This window comes from Olea europaea, chromosome 11 (assembly GCF_002742605.1).
Source record: "Olea europaea var. sylvestris chromosome 11, O_europaea_v1, whole genome shotgun sequence".
Classification (NCBI taxonomy): Eukaryota; Viridiplantae; Streptophyta; class Magnoliopsida; order Lamiales; family Oleaceae; genus Olea; species Olea europaea.
The window spans coordinates 12,926,687-12,952,974 of NC_036247.1; the positions used below are offsets into that span (position 1 = coordinate 12,926,687).

Consider the following 26,288-nt stretch of genomic DNA (forward strand, 5'->3'; position numbering starts at 1 on the left):
TGAGAAGAAAAGTAACGAGGAAAGTGATAAGAGATGATAAGTGCTCGGGTGATGCAAAAAAAAAAAAGCGAGAAAAGGAAAAAAGAAAAAAAAATTTTGAAAGAGAAAAAAAATTGAAAAAAAAAGAGAGTGGATTGTTGTTGGGAATTGAAAGGTTAAAGAATGCATTGATGTAAAGGATTGCTATGTTGAATTACTTGTTGAGATGCCTAACTAGATACTTGGAAGTCCCTAAATTCTTTTCACCCTACTTTTCATATAACCCTGCTTAACCCCTTTCACACCCTTTACATTGACTATTTTGATCTCAAGTCGGTTTGTGGTAAGAAGTTGATAAATTCTCATTTGAAAGTATGTCTATCATGTGATCAATGTCTGCTTGTTGCTAATTATTTAAGCCTCTATGTTCTGAGTGTGCATCTTTCCCAGCTCCATAGAGAGAAATCCTGCACTAAACACTTTAATATCCGTGAGTTATGGGACTGGACCTTTAGCTAGAGATACACTCAATGTTGCATGTGTTAGGGTTGGCGGTAAGATGGCTATGGCTTGACACACACTTACACATTTAGCAAGTGTTTTTGATATCTTGATGATCATAACATTGTTAATTTCTGGTGGTGTTGAGTTTGAAAAGAGAATAAACTACTGTTGAATTAGAACTTAACAATTTCACTTGTAACATGGACCAATCACTCATTTGCTTTACTTTGCATTAAATTGCTAGGGACTAGCAATAAGCAAGTTGAGAGTGTGATAAGAGTGTAAAATACCATATTTTCCCCTCTTAACTATTGCATTCATGTGATTATATTATGTCAAAATGCACTCATTACTCTTATATTTTGGTTTAGGTTACATTTTGGTGAAAAAGATGAAATTCGAAAGAAACAAGTGAAAAATGACCAAAGTAGAAGAGAACAAAAGTTCGGGGACTAAAGTGCAAATGATCCAAACTTGTGTCTAAGATTATGATGAAGATTCGAAAGTGTTAGAGGTCAAGTGGATGAGGAAAGAAGTCAAAGGGATGAAATAACGTCAAAGTTTGATCAATACATCAATTTCCAATCGAAAACTAACACATCAGTTTTTAGTCTCATGTTGGGACCCATTTTTGACATGGAAGATGATCGAATTGGGAGATGACTTCTGAATAAAAATTGTGGCCCTTTGAGTTTGCTATCCGATTCAACTTGAATCACCTCAATTGGATATCGGGAAAGAAAGTTATGATTAAAACACTGAAAGCTATCTGGCGGAACCATGCGGTCGTATGCCTTTCTACTATGCGATCGCACACACCTATACTGAGAATTGAAGACGCTGAAAGTGCATAACCATGCGACCGCAATGACAATAACCATGGGGTCGCATAGTGTTTTTTGGGCAGCCGAATCTCAGTTTCCTTATACGATTGAATCTCTTATGGTAACCTAATTTTCACGGGATATAAATGCTCAAAACCACCCAAAACGAAGGGAGACGCCCCCAGACCTATTTCTTTCATCTTGGTGCTCAAGAAACTCCATGGAAAACTAAGGAACTTGGAGAAGCAACGAAGGATCTCAATCGGTTTTGGTGATTTCGACATATTTAATTCATGTAATTGAGTTTTTCATTATTAAACAATTTTAGAATCGAATTTCCATATCTTGAATATGTTTTTGACATTAGTTTAACAATTATTAGAATTTCCATAGATTCAGTCATGCTTTCTCTATCGAATATTCGAAATACTTGTTGAATTACAATTTGAATTATTTATTGTTGAGATTATTTTAACTTTTATCAAATCCTTCATAGATCTAGCTATGTTCCTTCTATTGAATGATTGAAATAATTGTTGAATTTTAATCTTAATATTACTTTATTGGCGAATTGATTACTGCCTTATGCTTGATGTATATGGTCGATCTTTGATCTTGTTCCAATAAAAAAATGTGCGAATGTGTTATAGAAAATCTAGATTCTAGCAATATAATTGGAATTAAATTGGAATTTATTGTTAAATCTTCCAATTAGAGAGTTGGGAAGAAAATCTCTAATTGAGGAAAAATATATGAATTATTGATGTCGATTGATCCAATCCATTGGGGGAATACCGACGCTTCATTTATGTCGCATATTGATAATTAATTTTTATTCCAAGTGACAAATCATTCCCACATAAAAGTACGAAAACCCTAGTTTGTTTATTTTTTGAGAAAATTTTCATCTCCCTGTGGATACGACACCCCAAAGCTGTACGACAATCACCGCGTTGTACTTTGGGCGTAATCAGGGTTCCACAACTTTTCAATCAAACATCTCATTAACTCTTATGATTCTATCAAAATCTACTAAAAATTGATTTTAATATCCACCGAATAGGGCTTGGTATAATTTTCTTTAGTATTTTTGACATAATATATTCATTTTTATTTCCAAAAGCAATAATTTCTTATGCAATTTCTAGTTTTATAAGTTGACCTGAATCTTACATATCACCAATTCGTAGCTGGACATGTACTAATGGGCACACTCATAACTTGTTGATAATGCTTCATTGTTGAATTAATCAAAATGCATTAAATTTTACTGGCCAATGGATAACAAGTTCACTGTATCTTGATGGACAATAATCACCATTGATGGTGCACTTAATGTAACAAATTCGATAGGGGGCATAACAAGCGAGTGTGTCTTTGGCTTAGTTTTTAACAAAACATCAAGTGCGATATTGTCAAAACCAATTCATTCGTGTGTAAGCAAGGCTAAGCATGCTAAAATGGGAAAGAAATTGTGCTTTATTGACCTCGAAAAATACACCTCCATGTGGTTAACGGATCCCGAACCCACTTGCATTCATGTAAGCTCCTTTTCTACACACTTGGACAAACCGTTAGTCACCCATAGCCTTTTCCGATTGTGGGAGAGATGGTTGTAAGTACTTCGACAATCAAGTTAGTTAACAAGAAGAAATATGTATGATTGTGGGATAAGCTCAAGGCGCAAGCCATCAAAAAAATGTAAAGGTAACTAGGTGAGAGTGTATATGAATGTTGAAATAGAGCAATCTTATAATATTTTGCGAGTAAAAATTGCATTACCTATTACTTGAATTGACCTTGGGTTTATATGGTGACTTGGCTAAAACGGTAGCCGTTGGATGAAGAAACGCATGGTTTCATCCTAACGTCTGAGACTTCCTGTCATATAGGTCATGTCGTGCATCATAGGACTTGTTGCATTTAATCCCTGTTTGGGCTTCATTTTTTTTTGGGAAGTGCATATTTCTCTCTCTTATTTTCAACTACACATTTCCAATAAAATAATATTATACATAAACAAAAAAAATTTCCTCATTTTTTAACTATTCATTCTTCAGAAAATAACTATTTAAAAATATATTTTTCTCAAATTTTCATTAAAATAGAGCCCAAACAAAAACATAATGTATGACAAAAAGACAACCACTCTATAACCTGCGTGCCTTTAGTATAGGTTGACAAGACTTGACTACTGTGGTTTTACAAAAGATCACATCAATCACTTCAATAAGATATTGAATGTAAGGAATTTCTAGGGGAAGTTATACTACTTAGGAGAAGTGATAAAGGTGCTAACTAAAATAAGAGGCTCCCACTTTGCTTATGTGAGTTTCGACCTCACCAAGCACTTTGATTACGACAAGCGGGGGCAGCTTCTCTATAATTTTGCATGGAGCAAGGGTCACCTTTGGAGTTGTGGAGTGTGGATGATAGGTCTTGACAAGTCGCCTAATGTGGTACGTCCAGTCGGTTGACACATGCATCCTTCTTTGAGCTTCGATTGAGACAATCATGTGGATTTCCCTGTAGCTAATCTTAATGGGCTTCGGTGAGGCATGTTTCTTTTTGAGTTTCGATGGCAAGGTGTAAGATACTCCATCGTACATGTTTTAGGAAATTAAAGAAAGATTTAACAATTAAAAGAAATATCAATTCTTTGGGATTCTACCTTTCTTCAAATGAAAGGAATAGAAATAGAAAAGACATTTCTTATGTTTTCGCTATCCATAATATGTGAAAAGTTACCCAATTCTTTTAAAATCTTACAAGCTCATTTTCTTTTCTCAGAACTTCCGCAAATAAGAAATTGTTGATAAAGAGAAAGCTAGCAAAGTCAAAATCAATAAAAAGAATAATATGGACCCAGCCGATAACTCCTGAAAGCATGTGAGGGAGGGGGAATGGAGAAGGCAGAATTCAATAACCAATCTTTAGAAATTCTAATGGATAAGGCTACCTCGTCAGATTAAGGGAGATTGAAATTCATAACCAGATAGATAAAAAGGATATTATTAATAATGCATTACTTGTAACAGTTGATTACATAAGGTATTATGAAAAATACAACTCACTTCCATGTCGAAGATGAAGCTGGGATGGACGAAAATAAACAAAAGACTACTGCCACAGAACCAAGATCCGACCCCGTTCATATCCCGAAATTTTGAAAACATAAAGCTAAAAGCCCCACACACATACACACACTACCTGCGCTGGTATTTGCAATATTTGGGCTGGGAAAAACCAATCTTGAGATTTCATAATATTCGAAATTTCTTGTTTAACCCCCGTAATTAGTGACTTTGATATTGGACTTTTGCTATTTTAAGAAAATGAAAAATCCCATTTGAGATACAAAATAGATTGATCATTTGGTGATGGGCATGGCGAGATTGGCAATGCGAATGATGATTTTGGTGCTGCCGTGTTTCTGGGCAGAAGCAGAGTATGTGAAATACAAAGGCCCAAAGCAGACATTGAAGGTCAGAATCAAGGACTTGATGAGAAGAATGACACTTGAAGAGAAAATTGGGCAGATGACTTAGATTGATAGTGAGATTGCATTCCCAGGAATCATCATCAAGTACTTCGTTGGTATGTGATTGATCCTAATAAAGATAGATTCTAAAATGTTCACTAGTTAGTTAGTAAGAGAGGTAAAAATGTAATAGGCTATAGTAAGGGATTGCCTGTAAATAAAAGGGAAAAGAATGGGAAAGGCATGCAAAATATTGAGTAGTTGGTTGAGCCAATTAGGAGAGATCCAGCCTCTCGAATTGCTTGGAGCTGTTATTCAGTTCAATAAACTTGTTATTATTTTCTCAATTACAAATCTGCATTCCAGTACCAATTAATCTGGTCTTGAGCGTCTACTACAGCATTTGATTACTATTTCTATGTCCTTGTCAGATCATTTAGCATCCATTGAAGTGTTGCAGATTAGTTGAAGTAAGGGATTCTATCAATACGCATCTTTAACTTCATGTAGCAGTTTAGCAGTAAAAGGAATTTTTTGGAACCCCTTTTTTGTCAAAAAGAGCATGCGCGTGTAATTGTTAGTTTACAAGACTTCCTTTTTAGATGTCAATTTTAAAACTATTAAAAAAAGAAGATCGCTGTTTTGAATGCAATGGTGAAGATTAAAAAACAGCTATTCCTTTGCATTCTATTAGGTATATTTCAATGTAGTCCGTTTTTCTGGGTTTTACAAGTTTGCAGGGACCCAAGACGAGATCGCTGTTTTGAAAGCTATAGTGAAGATCATAATATAGCTCAAGCAATGGTTGAGATAATTCCCGATTTACAAGGAGATTTACCGGTCAATTTTCCATTTATAAATGGGAGTTATAATCAAATTTATAAATGGTTTATAAATAGAATTAGTAGGAATAGTAGTGAGTTGCACAGTATGTTGGACAACAACGAGTAGTAGTTATAAATGTGTGGTTAAAATTAATGAATTGTATTTAAAAACNCTTTAGAAGTTTCATCATTCATTTTTACCATTAATCAAGGACAAAAGTTGTAGCGTGTGGGAAGCATTTTGTAGCAGATGGTGGCACGACCAGTGGTATCAATGAGAAAAACACTGTTATAGACTGGAATGACTTACTTCACATCCATATGCCTGCATAGCTCGACTCTATTAGAAAGGGTGTGGCAACATCGATGGTATCTTTCTCAAGCTTGGATGGGAAAAAGATGCACACTAAATATGATCTTATCACTGGATAGCTCAAGAAAAAGCTGAAATCAAAAGTGAGAAGTTGTGTTGATTGTCCGTACAAAATCCGCAAGCGTACGAGATCGTTAACAAGTATTAGAAATCAACGAGTTTCGAGTTTATCATTCCCACAAGGAATAAAGTCTAATATCTAATTCAATAACTGTTATCAAATTCGAAGTCATGTAATACCGAACGAAATGGTTGGTATGTTTTCTATATTAATTCTAAACTAAGAAAGTAAATAAAATATTTATCTAATATGCAAATGTTTGTATTGAAATCATGAACCCCTATTGTCATTTAATTCAACTCTTAATTTATAATTTAGTAAATTCATATATTCACGACAATCGATAATTTACTTTTATTCAATATTTTTTTTCAAGATATATTAAACATATGTTTAATACAACCTGATCACATTCCTAGTCCGAATTCTTATGAAAAACATATATTGATTTACATGATTTATCACACATGATTGCAGATGTCATATATATTATTCCTAACACATATTGCCGATGTGTTGATTTTGCGGCATTCTAGACTTATTGTGAGTACTTCTACACTATAATAAGCAACTTACTATCTAATTGGTGATCAAGCAATCAAATAATTCAATGAAAATGCAAAACTAATAAAAAAATCAAGAAATACTAAACTAATTATCTTGAATTAAAATAAACAAACAATATGATTCATCATTCATTCAATACAATAAAAAACTTAGCCTTACATTCTTATGACTAAATCACACAAAAATAATTGGAAAAATATCACCTGAAAATAATAAAGATGGAAGAAATAGGAGAAATTCACATTTTTAGCTCAAATCTTAAAATCGGGCTACGACTCTTCAAAATCATTGTATGATTCTCCTTGAATTGACGTATAGACTTATTCTTCGCCTTCAAAATATGTAGAATATGATGAAATTTAGGTTGAATAGAGGTTCTTACATTCTGATCGAGTTTTGGTATTTAAAGGACACCAAAAAAATGCATTGAATTGTTACAAAACAAAAATAAGGAAAATCGATTTTTTTTTAAATTTTTGTACCGAGGTGCGCACCTAGGCATATTTAGGGCACGCGCCTGGTTGGTTTGAGGCATCTTAGTCGCTGTATTTTTTGTTGGGGCGTGTACTTCTCATGCAGGCATTTAAGATAGTCGAATAGCTTTCAGTCTCTCATGATTTTCGATTGAGGTGATTCAAAATGAGTTAGAAAGCTAATTCGGAGGGCTACAATTCCTCTAGAAGTATCATTTTTCCAATTTGAATTTTTACTATATCAAAATTGGGTCTCAATATGAGGCTAAAAATTCGAAATATAACTTTTTCGGCTAAAAGTTGATTTGTGATAATATTTAAGTTAATTAAATCATTGCCTATTGAACTTTACATTACGTTATCACTTGCTCACTGAAATAAAAAAGGTTACCCACTACTCACTCATTTATTCAAACGTTTACCCATTCATCACTCCATTTAAATTCTTTGCCAAAATTGACGGAAAACTCCACGTGTGCAAACGAAAAGTTGACTTGGCACATTTATACCATTAATTTGTCCACTTGGATTAAAAATAAAAATAAAATTTAAAAATCCCAAATTACAAACACAAAATCCCTATGTTTAAATAAAATTAAAAACTCCCAAAATTTTTTTCTCTCTCTTTTTTGAACGAATATATTTCAACAATGATAAATAAGAACGAATTTAAGAACAAGAATGTATGAAGACCCGTCTATATTTTGAACGGATAAAAGCCCGTGTTTAAAATTCCAAATACCATCAAGAAAGTTTATCAGATTCTGCTGCTGCCATAGCAACCATAAAACAACAGTTCTAATAAAGGCAAGCCAAAAATCAAAGCTTTTGAGTCCATGAGCTGAAGTATATACTATACAATCTCTCGTCATGTGCCCAGATTTTATTTTAGTAGGTAAATTGCCAATTAGAATCAGTGATGATGATCCTCATCTTCAACAAGTCAGGGGGTCCACCCGGACCTATGACATCCAACACAAAGTATTGTAAACATACTGGGCATTCATGTGGCTTGCCCTTCTCTAGCCAAAACCAAACAACGTCATGTTCATCTTCGCCTTTAGCTCCCGAGCATCCCATAATTCCTTTATCATGACCAGTTGCAATTGGCATTATAAGCGCCACTTTTTTCACTGAAACGACATTCCCAGATGAAGTATTAATTTGGCAATAGACAGTGGGGAGCCAGGCATCAAACGATGTTGGAACAAGGGACGAAACAATTCGAGTGTGAAATCAAGCAGGTTTGGAAGGGCATCGGATCGGGCCAAGAGTTCGGAGGTATTCCTCCCGAATTCCGATTAGGGATTGGATTGTGATCTGATGTAGCCCCTTGTTTCCGTGAGAAAATAGTTGCAAGTATCTGGCCGTCCACAATTGTTTGGAGGAAAAGGGTTGCATTTCATTCAATTTTTAGTGGCCACTTGTTAATTATTAACAGTCTTAATGGCCACATATGAATTCTGTCTATCACGTGAAGACTTTTCCCTAGTTGGATGGATAGAAGTGAAATGGGTGATGGATGTGTAATTTTTTTCAAAAGTAGGTGAGCATCCGGTAATCATTTATTTTTGGGTGAGCAAGCAGTAACCGAACCCAAATGTTGGTGATTGGTGATTTAATTAACTCGATAATACTTTGATTACACTTCATCCATTTGACTTCTTTCTTCATTCCATTAACCTTTAGCATTCTCAAATTTTTATCGTGAGGTCTGAAACAACTTTTGAGTATTTAAACTTTAATCTCTGAACTTTGGATTTGTTTTATTTTAGCCATTTTTCGTTATTTCTTCCAATTCTTCGTCCAAATATGAGTTTTTCCTAATAATATCAATAAATAACAAACTAGGCACCAATTCATCAAAAAATAAAATAAAAAATATCATCATTTAGAACCCCCGAATAGGTGTAGAAACTACACTTGTCAAACCCCCCAAATTTGAATCTTTGTTTATCCTCAAACAAAAATAAAATCTAACAAACCCACAAATACGCAGTGCTGATTACCTAATTGTTGGCTAGTCAATCAGGCAATGCGAAAAAATTTAGCTAGCCAACTTGGCTCTTTAACTTAGGATTGAAATCATAAAATCAAATTTATACACAATTTCAAAATCACAATACAGAAATTAAAATTTACTTTTTCAATGTAAAATCGATGTATGTGTGAAAAATTAAGCATAACATTATGAATTCATAAATTATTTCAATTTTCAACCCTCAATGGTCAAATATGTTCTTTCATCACTCGTAAGATTCACACACCTCAAATGAGGTTGAGTTTTTTTTTACTATTCTCACATCTCTAATTTAGGTAAATCTAACTAATTGCAAGTCGATATGTTAATAAATAAGGATTCTCCATAATTTGATTGCTTCAATCTCCATAACTTAACTAGACCAATAATCCCTTATCAAAAGTAAAATTTTCTTAAACAAGCGTTTGGAACTTAACCAAGGCATTTGGCGCATCTTCTATTTTATGTACCTGCTTTTTTCTTCTTCTATTTTTTTCTTTATTTACAGCATTTCTCCCTTAAACTTTCTAAATGACCATTTTAGCAAGCCGTAGGCCGATGATTTCCAAGTCAGTTGACTTTAGAACAACAGATTTTAACACCTTTATAGGCTTAATAATTCGAGTCATAAAAGCTACGAAGAGAAATTTTCAAGTAAAATATTTTTTATACCTTGATTAATGCAATGTTAAACACATATCCAAGTAAATCAATTTCTAACTTGAGATTTTCGTCCAATTTCATCCTATTGACCTTAGACAATCCAAACAATATTTTTAATCTCACATATAGAATCTCTATTTATCTCTCGGATTGTGCGACATGTACATAATAATTTACATAATGGTTTACTAACAAATGATGTAGTGGAATTTAATCAGATCAAAATCTCATGAATCAAATAACTTTTCCACTTGCATTTTGACACATCATCATTATGTAAATAATTATGTACAAGAAGCATTTTTCTTATCTCAATATCTTCCCACAACGGTGAAATATCCCCAAACTATTCTCAATTTAGTCTAAAGACGTAAAAATATAGTAGTTTTAGATTTAACATTTATGGTCAATTATTTTAACCTATCCAGTTACGAAATCAACTCATCTCTACACAATGCTTAACTTAATCCACGTGCTTAATATATATCAAACTTCATATGGAAAAGCAAAAAATTAACCTAAGCATGCAACATATCGCCATTCATAGATCAATTCATAATTCAATATATTTCTCATTGCCAACCAAACTAACTAATTCGCACACACAAAGAAAAATATTTTTGGAAATTTTCTAATTTTTTTATATATAAAGTAATAAAACACATACAAAAAATAAAAGAACAAAAGAAAACTCATGTTTTCCATCCTAAAACTTAAACTAGACATTGTCCTCAATATCTTAAATTCTAAATTAGCATATAATGAGGTGGAGAAGAAAATACTCCTATGACATACGCGTAAAATTCAATAGCTAACTTTTCCTATTGCTTATCGTTGTCTTCTTGGTCATTGTTGGTTCAAGTGTTTTGCAACGTCATATTCATGTACAATACGATTAGATAAAATATTTAAGATCAAATATCTAGAACAAGTGTTACTTAGTTCAAACATCTAATAAACCAACTAAATCTCGAGGACTTAAGAGGAAACGACAAATGGATAATGAGTCCCTAATCCCTAATTAAAATTAATAACTAATTTAATTATCATATGACTAGAAAGCATAATAAATAAAATGGAAGAAAGATTGGATTGCCTCCCAATAAGCACTTGGTTTAAAGTCCTTAGCTTGATTTTATCGTTTCGGTATCATAGAATTTTGAAGAACACTTTTTAAACTTTACTCAATTTGCCTCTTTATACTTTGCTCCACTCTTCGTTGTTTCTACAAAATTTAAAAATGTCCCCTCGAACGTGATATGACTTGCATATCTCATCTGATTCAAATTCAACTTGTAGACTTCTTCCTCCTCTTCGGGCTTAATTACAAATTCAATGATAGGACAATCAATGAAGTTGATAGAATGTGGGCTAACGTCTTCTTCATTAATTTCATCTTCTTCGTTTTATCCATTTGTAATTGAATTTGCATTGTCTTTGTTCTCGTCTTCCATAATTGATGTCTCGTTAGGTTGAATGGTCGGTTTACAATCTAAATCCACGGGCCATGAAAACTCTTTTCTTTCAAATTTTTCGAGTATATTATACCCCCATCTTTTAAGCTCATACTAGAATACGCCATCTCCCATACATAGTTTGTTTTTATCCAATTAGGCAAGATCAATGTACTATTTTGCAAGTACCTCCTCGTTCAACATGGAATGACCAAATCCCACAACTACGTTGGAAGGGATACACTCGTCCACAAGCAAGTAACCTTGAATAGATGTGTCAATTGCTAATCTTCAACATCTTAAATATTGTTTAAACTGTATGAGCTTGAGCTTGTAAGGTTCAATACATGTATTCGAATAGTAGCTTATCGGTATTAAATGGCACGCCGCAAGTGCACGGATCGCGATCAAGTAGTATAATGGACCTTTTAAGTCCCAGTCGATCCCTCAGAGAGTGTTGTTTTCAATTACGAGTGTATTTGTTTCAAATTAACGAAAAAGATATACACATTTAAAAGTTTGATTTTAAAAACTATAAAAAGGCGAAAACTCGATTTTGATTTAAAATGTTTAAATAATACTTAAAAAGTGGAAAAGTTTGATTTTAAAATATGTTGGAATTTATGATTTCGCTTAACCCTTTTCAAGCCAATTATGCGTCGATGCAAATTACCAAAATATGTGGTTAGACCCGATTTTCCAAAATTAGTCAATAACCTCTATCGAGCGATATCAATCCTAATTTGCTTGGCATTAAAATATTTCTATATCATTCTAAACCAAACAACTGCATTCAATTTTTTGTGAAAATAACTCAACGGGTCACATAGGGTAGGTATACATGTCTAGATACCTAAATGCGTATAGTCGAAACCATACAAACCTATGGCATTAATTATTTCGGTCTATTATGTGCAACTATTTTTCAATAATTACACAACTACCTAACCACAACATCTATTGACGTCAAAAAAATGTAGTAATCTTAAGCATGATAATTAATACACCAATATTTTGATAACAAATGCATATCTAACAACATATAACACGATATTAATGAAAATAGGTTAAGCTAATACATAAATTTCAACATAAACTTGTTTAGTTCGTCATTCTAACAAAATAACAAAGAGATTCTCATAAACATATCATTACAAACATGAAGAACTAAATGAAAGGAATACAAAAATTGAGATAAAACCCTTTTAAATACAAATTGTAATTCCTTCAATGTATTCTTCAAGCTTTCCTTAATGATCTCCTCGCTATATCCACTTGATTCCCAAAATAAAACTAAAATTAACAAAAGAAACTAAAACTAAAAGAAAAAAAACCAAGAAAAAGAGAGAGAGAGACCGAGAGAGATAGAGAGAAGAGTGAAAGAGTTGGGAATTTTTTTTTTTTACCTACCAAGTTATATTAGTATATATATGGAATATGTATAAAATATAATATAAAAAAAAGATATTATTAGACAGAACATAAATATTCTAAAAGTATCTAGCATAAAATAAGGATAAAATAATAAAAAGGTTGACCAAAAAATCCCAAAATTGCAGATCAGGTCCTTCAACTTTCATTTAGTGCAATTTGGTCATTGAAATTTGACTTTTATTACATTTAGGCCCTCCATAATTGCACTTCAAGTCCTCAGCTTCACAATTTTGTTCAATTTAAGTCCTTTTCCTTCTCTTTTCGCTCGTTATACTTCTTTCTGGGATTTTCGCCTACAAAAGTACCAATTACACAATTATAAATAGAAATCTACTCAATTTTATCAATAATAAAATCCCAAAAAGTGCTAAATAAGTGTGTAAAAACACACTTATCACACCCCCAAACTTGAGCTCTTGCTCGTCTCGAGCAAGATTGACTTCTAACATAATCATGCAAATGCAATAATGATCAACATATTAGATACCTTGCCATAAATATCATAGAGTTCAAAATTGTATATCAATTCACAGCCATACTTCCAAATAATGCTATAAAAAATAATTATAGCTTATCCCATGTTCAATCAGTGTGTGTGTGCATAGCCATTTTCAATCATCATCTAAACTAAGAAAAGCCTGTCAAGACAGTAAAATTTCTAAATTAGCACCAACCCGATCCTCGGTGATCAAATATATTCTTTCCCGCTCGTAAGATTCACACTCAAATACAGATATTCCACTTCATTTCCCAAGTGTAAATCTAAAGGTTGCTCTCAAACACTCTTTCCTTTATCGATAAAAAATACTCAACTAACATGCATTCTCAGATGAAGATAAAGTAACTGAACATGTAGAACCTCGCAAGATAGTATGATCACTCACTCTCAAGTGTATAAGATTGGGTACTGTTTCGCTCAGATCATTTCAATGAAAATGTTCTACCATAAGCTTGCATATTTTCTCAATCGTCACCATTTAGATCACATGCATTACATAAATCATAAGGTCTTTTCAGGGTTGAAATGTGGCTTAAGGTTAAGGTGTTGAAACATTTGGATAAGTGACTACGAAGTCTCAAATAAATCAGTGGAATAAAAGATATTCAACTCAGCTCAACATAGACAGGATCTGTACACAACCCTATCCCTCCAATCAATAACTTCTTACTTATAATCAATTCAGCACAATCATCCTTTTTCTTCTTTCAAGTCTCAGGAGAACTTATAAATTAAGTCACTCAAAATCAGTCTCCTCCACATATTTTCCCCTGTCAAACAATTTTTTTTTTAAAATACACCAACATAGCACCTCAAATGATATTGATACCCTCAAACTTCTTTTCTTTCACACCCAACATTCAATAAAACCAACAACATTCCACTAGCTTTGAGGGCTGGATAAAGATATTGTTTTCTGGAAATGAAAGCTTGTAATGTGGGTAAACTAAAGAAAAGGCAAATAGGTTCAAAGGGGTTATCAAAGGAAAGAGTAATTTCATGGTAAGCTATTTGGCTAAAGTGGTAACAAAAATTGCCTTAATCGTATTCATGTATACATGTATCAATGTGATCTTGAAAAGAAGTAACGCAAGTTCTAGAGAATCATAATCATGGAATAATGTCACACCAGAAAGAAATGATGAGACTGTAATAAATGTCAGTCTATCGGCTCGAAGTCTCACCAGCTTTTGTGTTTATCCTATTCAGTTACTACATCTTCAATGAAAATAACAAACTAGCTTATTCAACATTTCTCACAGTACAAGGTAAAGTGAAAGAGAATAAAACATAAGTTGATATACTGTTTCAGGTAACTCACAACCTAAGTTCTTACCAATTCAAAATTTTTCCAACAAACAGCTATTTCCACATCTAAACGATAATTAATCATGACTATGTTCAACGTAACTCAAGATCTCACATAGAATAAGCAATTTTCGAATCAAAATTTTTTACACATAATAGCATATTTGGCACACATGCATAGCTTATGAATCAATAACAATTTCAACATCACGCATTTCAAAGCCGGAAAGGCTCACCTAACATGTCGATATAACACACAAAAAATATGTTCAAACACAAAAAGAAAGCCGACAAGGCTCTAACATCTAGCAAAGCAATAGCCGACAAGGCTTATCACCCCCAATCTTAATTCACACATTGTCCTCAATGTGTAAATAACAAGCTAAAGTAAAGTGGAATAAGGAAACTTCCCTGAATAGCCATTCGTGAAGTGGAACCAATGCATTTGCTGGACTTATGATGAACGTGAGTCACTTGGATCAAAGACTTCTTTGCACATGAATTGTTCCAGAACCTGGGAGATCCAGAAATGGCTGGGATATCAAAAATTTCCTACAAAATAAATATATTAGTTCAACAATATAATAACCAAAAGCATTAAAAGTAAATAAATAAAACAAGAGTTAAAACAGTTGGGCTGCCTCCCAACAAGCACTTGGTTATAGTCCTTAGCTCGACTATAGGGCATCTTTATTCCGGATCTTTGAAAGGAATGGAGGATTTTTCATTAGCAAAATCACCTCCCAAATATGGTTTCCATCTGTGACCATTACTTTGAAATTCGCCTTTCCTTCATCAAGAAGCTCAACCGCTCCATGTGGAAAATTTTTTACGATGGTGAAAGGACCCGATCATCTGGAGCGGAGTTTTCCAGGGAATAACTGGAGTCGAGGATTGTATAGAAGAACTTGTTGCCTGACAAAAAACTCCCACCTCACAATGTGCTGATCATGCCATCTCTTTGTCTTTTCTTTACATAGACGTGCACTCTCATATGCATCAAGGCGAATTTCATCAAGTTCATTCAGTTGGAGCAATCTCTTCTCACTGGCCAATTTTTCATCCAAATTCAAGGCTTTGATAGCCCAATAGGCCCGATGTTCGAGTTCGACTGGTAAATGACATGCTTTTCCAAATAGAAGTCGATATGGAGACATACCAATAGGCGTTTTAAAAGCAGTTCGATATGCCCACAATGCATCGTCCAACTTCTTGGACCAATCTTTGCTTGATGCATTAACCATCAACTTGAGAATTCTCTTTAACTCTCGATTATATATTGCAACTTGGCCACTTGTTTGGGGATGATAGGGAGTGGCCACTCGATGATTCACTCCATATTTGGTCAAAAGTGAGTTGAAGAGGCGATTACAGAAATGTTTACCATCATAACTAATGATGGCTCGGGGAGTGCCACAGCGCGAGAAAATATTTTTCTTCAAAAAATTTACTACCACCCGAGCATCATTAGTAGGTAAAGCTACCACTTCTACCCACTTTGACACGTAGTCTACAACCACCAATATGTATTGATTTGAAAATGAGGACGGAAATGGCCCCATAAAATCAATACCTCCAATAAGGAATTCAACGGCATTTTATTACGTTTGGAAATTTTACCAGTCCGTTGGCATCGATCACACTTAGAGACAAGTGTATGAGCATCCTTAAATAAGGCGGGCCAATAAAAACCAGATTGAAGGACCTTTGATGCAGTTTTTACAACACCAAAGTGACCACCATATTGAGAAGAATGACATCGTTCAAGTATTTTCTCCATTTCCTCCTCCAGCACACATCTCCGGATAATTTGATCTAGACCCCATTTGAATAACAAAGGATCTTCCCAGAAGTAATGCTTCACATCAGCGAAGAACCTCTTCCTTTGTTGATAAGAAAGATCTGGGGGTATGATGCCACTAACAAGATAGTTCACATGATCTGCATACTATGGTGTATGATTGGCTTGTAAAATCTGGATGATTTGCAACAGCTGTTCATCAGGGAACACCTCATTGATTTCACCTTCCAAAACGTCTTTAGGCTGCTCGAGACGAGATAGATGATCAGCAACGACATTTTCAGTTCCCTTTTTATCTCGAATCTCGAGGACGAACTCCTGCAAGAGAAGTACCCATCTGATCAACCTCGGCTTGGCATCTGTCTTTGCCAACAAATATTTGATGGCCAAGGTCAGTATAGACAATTACTTTGGAACCAATGAGGTATGACCGAAATTTATCAAATGCAAATACTATTGCTAGCATCTCCTTTTCAGTAGTAGCATAATTCAATTGCGCATCGGTCAAAGTTCGACTGGCGTAACAGATAACATGTAGGACTTTATCTCTCCTCTGCCCCAGAACTGCTCTAACAGCATAATCACTAGCATCGCACATCAGCTTGAATGGAAGATTCCAATCTGGAGCTGCGATGATAGGAGCCGTGATAAGCTTTTCCTTCAGTGCATTGAAAGCATTAAGATATTCTTGAGAGAAATTAAAGGCTGTGTTCTTTTCAAGCAAGGAAAAAAGAGGTTTTGTGATTTTTGAAAAGTCTTTAATAAACCTCCTGTAAAAGCCAGCATGTCTGAGAAAACTTTGAATTCCCTTTACTGTAGTTGGTGGAGGTAATTTTTCAATTACTTGAATTTTTGCCTTATCAACCTCTATGTCTTTCAGAGAAATTCGATGGCCAAGAACTATGCCTTCTTTGACCATGAAATGTCACTTTTCCCAATTTAGAACCAAATTGGTCTCTTTACATCGTCTAAGTACCATCTTTAAATTGTTAAGGCATCTATTAAATGAGGCACCGAAAACTGAAAAATCGTCCATAAAAATCTCAATACTTTTCTCCACCATGTTGGAGAAAATCGCCATCATACACCTTTGGAACGTAGCAGGTGCATTGCACAGGCCAAAGGGCATTCTCCTGTACGCAAAAGTACCGTACGGGCATGTAAATGTTGTTTTCTCTTGATCTTCCGGAGCTATTGGAATTTGATTATAGCCCGAATACCCATTGATAAGTGTGTTTTGCACACTTATTTAGGTCACAAACATGACTTAATTATGAATAAAATGATTGAATTGTGACTTAATTTCGTTACATTTGTAAATTGTAGGTAACACCGATGAATATGGTGAAATACATGAGAAAAGACGTGAAAAAGGACTAAAATGACACAGAGTGAAAGTTCAAGGACCAAGGTGCAATTACCCAAAAATTGACCCGATGAACAAATCAAGGAATTGGCTGAACCAAATGCCAATTGATGATGCCTTGGGATGACAGAATGGAAAGAGTGAAGAAAAGATGCCTATAAGTGAAAAATTCAAGTAAAGGGACTAAATTGAAATTTTTGGAAGTTGAAGTCTACCATGCGGTCGCATGGTAGAACTCTCGTGAGGCCACACGAAGGGATGCAGGGAATTCAATTGGAAATATAGAATAACCATGCGGCCGTACGGATTAAAACCATGCGGTTGCATGGCTATTTGTCCAATACGAAATTTTCTTTCCTTATACGATTAAAACTCCTTTGGTAACCTAATATTGACGGGATATAAATATCAAAAACATTCTAGAGATGACCAAAACACAATTGGAGGCTGAAAAACACTTCTTGGAGAGGATTTGAGCGCAAGAACAAAGATTGGCGCGAAGAACTTCAAGATATCTTCAAGATTTCATAATCCGGTGATGTCTTTTATTAAAAACATGATGTATTTTGTTATTTTAATCATGCTAGGCTAGATTCTTATTATGCTAGGAGATCGATGAACCATGCGATTTGAATTTTAATATCCTCGTTTTGCAATTTGATGTTAAGACATAATTTTTATTGTTTTGAATGATTTATATACAATTAATGTTTCCGCAATTAAGGGCTCGTAATTGTGTGAATTTAAGTGATTTATTCTTGCATTCGAGAGAATTAGAATAGATTTGACATAATATAAATCATCGTAGGGTCCGATAGTGGATAGAAATATACCGCTATGCCCTACGTGAATCTTTAAGTGTTCATAAAACCACATGCATTTTTACATATGCTCTTGTCATAGAAATATAGGCCGGTGGTATGTAGAAATATGTTTGATATATCTCGAGAGAGAGTATTGGATAGACTTAGGAACATTGATTCGTCACAATTGAAGTGTGTTGTCATATTGTGAAACTAGGGTTTAAAGTGATAATTGCATAGAAAATCGTGATCCTAGCATATTTAATTTCTAATAATTATAACAACGTGCGTTCTCAACTTTTAGTTTTATTCTAGAGTGTTAAAATATTGTTTTGAGTTTTAATTTCAATTTACTCATTAAAGTTGCATAATTAGAGTTTCTTTTTGAAATTAGAGTTTTTAATTAGGTCCATATCCACTTTGACAATCTAGTTTTAGTTAAAGCTACTTTAGATAAAATTTGAACTAATCAATCTCTGTGGGACGATATTCGGACTCATTGATTCCACTTTATTACTTGTTAACGAACCGTACACTTGCGGTGTTTTAAAATCGAAAGAAAATATTTCACGAACACCCATCAAGAAAACAATAATGTGAATGCCCTGCCAACCGCTCTAGCATTTGATCTATGAAAGGAAGAGGGAAGTGATCCTTTCTAGTTGCAGTATTTAGCTTGCGGTAGTCAATACACACTCGGCAACCAGTCACCGGTCTAGTGGGTATGAGTTCGTTGTCCTCATTTTCCACTACCGTTATGACTCCTTTCTTAGGTACAACTTGAACAGGACTTACCCATGGACTATCAGAAATGGGATAGATAATGCCTGCATCAAGTAATTTAACAACTTTCGCTCTCACCACTTCTTTCATATTCGGATTTAACCGCCTTTGGTGCTCGACTGATGGCTTAAAGTCATTTTCCATCAGTATTTTGTGCATACAAAATGACGGACTGATTCCCCAATATCATCTATCGTCCATCCAATTGCTTCCTTATGTTCTCGCAAGACTTGAAGTAGCTTCTCTACTTCTAGATCGGTTAAGGAATTGGAGATGATCGTTGGAAGTGTGGACGATTCTCCTAAGTAGGTGTACCTCAAATGAGGTGGAAGTGTTTTCAAATCAAGCGTAGGGGCTTTTTGATGAGATGGAAGAGGTATTAAAGATGTCTTTTCCAACTCTTCATAATATGGTACCCTCTTGAAGGTGCGGAAATGTGTAGCTTCCAAGTACTTTGTCATACCTTCAACATCGGGGTCACCATCACTTATATCAGAAGAACTTACTAGGCATCTCTCAAAAGTGTCGTCAGAACGCCCATAAAGAGAGTCGGCAACCAAATGATCAATCATATCCACCCGAAAACAGTCATCTGGTTCCGACAGGTACTTTTTGGATTTCAAGATGTTAAAAGTGACTTGCTCATCTTGTACCCTTAAAATGAGTTTACCCTCTTGTACGTCAATCAAGGCTTGACCGGTAGCAAGAAATGGTCGTCCCAGAATGATAGGGATATCATTATCTTCTTCCATGTCAAGTATAATGAAATCAGCAAGGAAGATGAACTTATCCACTCTTACAAAGACATCCTCAACCACACCTCGAGGATATTTAATTGACCGATCGGCCAATTGCAATGATACCGTAGTAGCCTTTGCTTCTCCCATTCCCAATTTTTCAAAAATCGACTAGGGCATTAAGTTAATGCTCGCTCCGAGATCACACAAAGCTTTACTGAAATTAAGATCCCCAATAGCACATGGAATAGTAAAGCTCCCTGGATCTTTGATTTTAGGAGGCAATTTGTTCTGGAGAATGGCGCTACACTCTTCCGTCAACATCACCGTTTCATGCTCTTCAAGTTTCCTTTTGTTAGAAAGGATATCTTTCATGAACTTCGCATAACTCGGCATTTGAGCCAGAGCATCTGCAAACGGAATGTTAATGTGTAGCTTTTTAAACACCTCCAAAAACTTACCAAATTGAATATCCAGTTTATGCTTCTGGAGCCTTTGAGGGAAAGGAATAGGAGGTACATAAGCTTTGACTGGAATTGGAGTCTTTGATGTCAATGGCTCCTGTTCATCAGTCTTACCTTCTTCAACAACCTTTAGGTGTTTGCACCACCTCATTTTCAACGACTGGTTCTTTGTCAGCTCGAGCCTTTCGCTGTACTACCGTGGGTTCAGGCAATTGAATCCCACTCCTGGTAATAATGGCCTTTGCATTCTCTCTGGGATTTGTTTCAGTGTCACTAGGTAAAGCCCCTTGAGGCCTCTCAGAGAGAAGTTTTGCAATCTGGCCCACCCGCCTTTCCAAACTTTTCAACTAGGCATCATTGCGTTCTTGGTATTGCAATTGATGATTTGTTAACTTAGCAATGGCCTCTTCCCAACCTTCTTTCTTCTCTTGTGGTTTAGGATTTAACACATTCTGGTTTTTCCCATAAGAGAAGTTAGGGTGATTACGCCAGCCAGAGTTTTAAGTTTGAGCTTAAGGATTGTACCCAGGGCGTTGAAAATTTTGTGTATATGCCAATTGCTCGGTGGATCCCGAACTACTGGCAATCAACGGACAACTTAAACTCAAATGATTAGCTCTGCACATTTCACAGACCGGTGGCACATTTCACAGACCGGTGGGGATTGGACCATATGAGCTGAATGAGAGCCAGATGACGAAGTAGAAAGTCCTTCTACTTTTCGTGCTAGAAAGTCAATCTTTGATAACATAAGAAAGTATGCTTCACTTTCTCGAGCTCCACTAACTCCCACTTTAGCACGTCTATCTGGCCACATGGCACTCTGTTCACTCATCACCTCAAATAGCTCATACGCCTCTTAGATACTTTGGGTTTGGATAGATCCGCTTGACGATGAGTTAACATTTGAGCGGTGAGAAGGAGTTAACCCGGCGTAGAAGTACTAGACTTGTTATGCTAAAGTAATCCCATTGTTTGGGCACTTTCTTAGCATGTCCTTGAACCTTTCCCAAGCCTCGTGAAAGGTTTCAGAGTCAAGTTGTTGGAAAGTGGTTATATCGTGCTTTAACTTGGCCACACGAGCAGGTGGGAAAAATTTAGTAGTGAATTTTTGTACCAACTCCACCCAACTCGTGATACTCCTCGAAGGTACAGTGTCAATCCACTCTCTTGCCTTATCTTTCAGAGTATGCATGAATAACCTCATTCTTATAACCTCATCATTCACACCTTCATATGTGAAATTGCTAACACTTTCCATGAATCTCGCAATGCGAGCATGTGGGTTTTCATCTATTCTACCATAGAATGATAAAGAATTGGAGAATATATTAATGACATCCGGTCGCAGTTGAAAGTTAGGATGTCCATATGACGGGTAAATGATACCCGCTTAGTTCTCAACGACAAGGCGGTTCAGAAAATCCCTAAACAACATATCTTCCTCATTGACTACAGGATTTTGAACCCTACCCGCTTGATTATCAAATCCAAGCGGCACACCATCCCGAGGAGCTTGTTCATGTCGAATAAGAGGGTCTAGATGACCTTCTTGACGCTCCATGTCTCGTTGTTGTCTTTTCAACTCATTTTTGTTCTCTAAACCTCTTTCAGAAAGTCCCTTCGATTTCAGGATCAAATTCTAGAAGATTGAGACTTCGCGAATGATGCATAAACAATGAACGAGTTAGGAATTTGACAAAAACGAAGACAAAGTAACTTTTGGATTTAAAGGGGGAATTTAAAACAAAAAGTAAAGTTCGTTAAAGTGATTGACAAATTAATTGGTAATTTGATAAAAACACTCCCCGGCAACAGCGCCAAAAATTTGGTCGGTATTAAATGGCACGCCGTAAGTACACGGGTCGCGATCAAGTAGTATAACGGACCTTTTTAAGTCCCAGTCGATCCCTCAGAGAGTGTTGTTTTCAATTACGAGTGTATTTGTTTCAAATTAACGAAAAAGATACGCTCATTTAAAAGTTCGATTCTAAAAACTATAAAGGCAGATCAGGTTCTTCCATAATTGCACTTCAAGTCCTCAGCTTCACAATTTTGTTCAATTTAAGTCATTTTCCTTCTCTTTTCGCTCGTTATACTTCTTTCCGGGGTTTAAGCCTACAAAAGTAACAATTACACAATTATAAATAGAAATCTACTCAATTTTATCAATAATAAAGTCCCAAAAAGTGCTAAATAAGTGTGTAAAAACACACTTATCAGTAGCCATTATAATGCTCCTCATAGCAGAATTCACAATAGATATATTCTTTCTTATATTTCATGTCGAGATTTTTTATTGCAAAAATCTTTTTACGATGCCGACATTAGAATCCTAGATGCACTACTAAATGGTACTCCAAAATAATACCAAACAAGAGAGATCAGCATGATAGCCAAAATCAACAAAAATAATTAAAAAAAATCGAATCTAATGTAAACTACTAAACTAAAATTAAATTCGTTATTCCTCGAGAATAGCGCCAAAAATTTGTTCGTAGAAAACCCGCAAGCATACGAGATCATTGACAAGTAATAGAAATTAGTGTGTTTCATGTTTATCGTTCCAACGAGGAATAAAGTCTAATATCTAGTTCAATAGCTTTTATCAAATTTGAAGTCATGTAATATCGAAAGACATGGCTGGTATGTTTTCTATATTAATCCTAAACTAAGAAAGTAAATAAAATATTTATCTTATATGTGAATGTTTGTATTGAAATCGTGAATCCCTATATTGCCATGTAATTGAACGCTTAATTTATACTTTTGTAAATTCACGTATTTGAGACAATCAATAATTTATTTTTATTCAATATTACTTTTCAAGATATTTTAAACCTATGTTTAACACAACCCGATCTTATTCCTAATCCGAATTCATATGCATTGATTCATAGGATTTATTTCACAAGATTGCACATGCAATATATATTATTCCTAACATCTATTATCCAAGTATTGATTTTACTATATTCTAGACTTATTGTGAGTATTCTTACACTATAATAAGTAACTTACTATCTAACTGGTGATCAAATAATCAAAATGAAAAATCAATTTAGAAATATTAAACAAATTGTCTTGAATTAAAATAAACAAAAAATTTAGGGTTTATTGTTCATCCAATACAATAAAAACTTAGCCTAATATTCTTATGATTAAATTACATAAGAATAATTGAAAAAAAAATCACCCAAAAAATAAGAAAGATGGAAGAAGTAAGAGAAATCCACGTTCTTGTCTCACATCTTAAAATCGGGCTATGATTCTTCAAAATCTTTGTATGATTCTCATTGAATTGATGTATAGACATGTTCTTCACCTAAAAAATATATAATGAAATTTAGGTCGAATGGAGGTTCTTACATTTTGATCAAGTTTTGGTATTTAAAGGATGTCAAAAAGATTGTATTGAATTATTACCAAAACAAAAATAAGGAAAATATGATTTTTTTTCCATTTTTGTGCTGAAGTAGGTGCCTAGGTAAATCTAGGGTGCATGCCTGACTAGTTTGGGGTTCCCTTAGTCGCCTCATTTTTGGTTGGGACATGCTTCTGTCCTGTAGGTGAGGGCACGCGCCTAGCCTAATTTAAGATAACCAAACAATTTTCAATATTTTTGCCATAAATTCCCCTTTTGATATCTAACTAAGGTGATTCAAAGTACATTAGAAAGATAACTTGGAGGCTACATTTCTTCTAGACCTACCATTTTTTCAATTCGAATGTCTACTTTGCCAAAATTGGGTTTCAATATAAAACTAAAAATCCGAAACATAACTTTTTGGGCTGAAAGTTGATGTGTGATAATATTTTAACTATACTTCATCTATTTGACTTCTTTCCTCATCTAATTAACCTTTAACACTCTCGAATCTTAATTGTGAGGTTTGAAACAACTTTTGAGTAGTTTAAATTCCTGAACTTTGAATTTGCTTCATTTTAGCCATTTTCTATTATTTCTTCCAATTCTTCGTCCAAACATGAGTTTTTCCTAATAAAAGCAATAAATAACAAATTAGGTACTAAATTGCCCAAAGAATAACAAAATATCATCATTTAGGATCTTGAATAAGTGTAGAAACTACAATTATCATAGATTTAATCGAAAATTTTATTAAACTTATTTTCCAATTTTTTCCTGAAACTTTCCATGGTTAGGCCAATGATTGCTATTTTGAGGTCGTGTTTAGGGTTTTGTCATATTAGATTTTGAGGTGATTGATAAGATTACCTCCCCGTCGCGTGCTAACTATACTTATTATATTCAAACATGTATTCTTACTGGAATTGCATGGTCAATATAATATAATTTATATTTATGTCTCCTTAGATCAACATAGCTATCAGTTATATCAGAAGCTTAAATAATTAGACATAGAGAAATACATTTCAATCATGTTTCTCCTAGACTAGTAAACAATACAGGGATACATTAACAATGTTCTTGGTAGGGATATTGTTAGTGAGGGCTGGATACTACTGAATTCTGTTAAAGTAATAAAAACAAGTCAAAATCTTGTCAATTATACTCTTTAATCCTATTCACTAGGGGAAACCGACCGTATACGATCTCTAACTTTGGGTAATTGTTATTGCATTGGTTTATTGCAAGTTATAATTCCTAAGAAAATCGTAGAGTTCATTGATAACCTGACTTTTCCAGTGAAGCAAAATGTCATTCCTATGAGCAGAATTGATGATGCTGTTGAGACAATACTAAGGGTTAAATTTATTTTGGGTCTATCTGAGAACCCAAGAGCTAATTTTACCTTGGAGAATCAACTCGGAAGTCTGGTACATCGTTATTGCACTTCTTTGAAATAAATTTTTCCTTTTAGTTAATTTTTTATTAAAATGCATTTCTCTCTCTCTTCTTTTCAACCACACATTCTTAATTAAAATTGTTGACCTCGAAAATTGGACCCTCCATGTGGTCAACCGATAGCCACTCCATGTATTCCTCTCTGCACACAATCAACACACAGTCAGATGCACACGACCAAAACCAGTGGGGGTGGCGGCGACCGTATACACTCCGAAGGTCAAATTAGGCTCAGGCGATCGGAACAGTACCAAGGTTGTGCAAAATAGTGGGGAGGAGAATATATGTTTACTTGCTATGGAGTGCTAAGTAGAAAGAGTTTCATTACCTTTGCCTCTTGTCAAGCTTTGGGTAATTATAGGTGAGGAGAGCCGTTGGATGTAAGACACGTGTATACATCTGAACGGTATGAGGCGTCTGCTCATAAGCGTCAATCAGCCGTGTCTGTAGAGTGGGTGGGTAGTTACTTCTCCTGAGTTGAGTTGACATAAAGTTGATAAGTCACATCAACTAGCCTCATGGAGACATCAAATCACTTTAAACCTTAGGGGTAGAAAAGATCTTGACAAAGATCTCATTTTAAAATTGGCGACGGATCTTCAGGTCGAGGTCCACGGGGATCATTTCGCCTCGGATTCAAGGGGATAGGCCGCTTCAGCCAATTTTGCAGAATTACCTATGCCTCGTAGTGTGATAGCAGATCATCTCAATTGGAACCACTTAGGGGAGACCACTTCGGAACCACTTCGTATGAGCGTTCCACACATCGGCTGACGTGGTGGTGGACTTTCTGAAGTGGAACCACTTCGTATGAGAGTTCCATACTTCGCCTGACGTGGGTTCAGTCCGAGGCGTAACAGTGGTCCCTCAAGTCCATGTACGAATATTTATATTATGGGTGGACTTGTCTTCCCGATCGGGTATATGCGCCTCGGGATGGGGATCGTGATTTGTGAGAACTTGAGGGTCGATTCTCTGTGTTCACTGAAGCGTGGATCACAGGTAGATGTGCTAAATCCTCGCCATTGTGTGAGGAAAAAAA

General features: G+C 34.9%; 1 pseudogene; it reads left to right on the top strand.

The window, feature by feature from the left end:
- Positions 1–5,380: 5,380 nt before the first annotated feature.
- The window catches only part of LOC111404477, a 37,779-nt pseudogene continuing 16,871 nt past the window's right edge, over positions 5,381–26,288 (top strand).